This window comes from Macrobrachium nipponense, chromosome 4, assembly GCF_015104395.2.
Source record: "Macrobrachium nipponense isolate FS-2020 chromosome 4, ASM1510439v2, whole genome shotgun sequence".
Lineage (NCBI taxonomy): Eukaryota > Metazoa > Arthropoda > Malacostraca > Decapoda > Palaemonidae > Macrobrachium > Macrobrachium nipponense.
This window is the reverse complement of record NC_061100.1, coordinates 36236554-36237054: the sequence shown is the minus strand read 5'-3', so window position 1 is coordinate 36237054 and position 501 is coordinate 36236554.

Genomic DNA, 501 nt, shown 5'->3' with positions numbered 1-501 from the left:
TGTAGTCATATTTTTTGAGCATCTGAATTTTTAGAAAAAAATGGCCAATAATCTATTCACTGCCTGAATCAATTACTGCCTGAGCGTTGATTCTCTTTTACCTTTGATTCTAAGAATAAGATTTTGGTTATTGGATCAAGCCTACCTACATTCTTTAGGGCCCGACCGAACTTCATGAACGTCGCCATAAAGTTTTAGGGCACTCAGAATTTACTTGAGGAGGAAGCTGACACAGTCCTAAGTTTTGTACATACCTGTGGTCCAGTTCTGGACGGGGGATCCATTTGGGGGGCCAGAGATTCCAGTTCTAGAAGAAGGAAGGCCGTAAAACCAGTTGCTCTTTTGGCCAGCTGGGTGCCACCAATGCTACCTGTCCCCCATGAAAGATCTTAGCTTGTGCCAGGACCCTTCATCTTTGATTTCGTGTGGCGAAACAGATCTACTTGAAGGGACAGGGACCTGATTGCGAATCCAACGGAACGACTTACATGTCCAGGGACC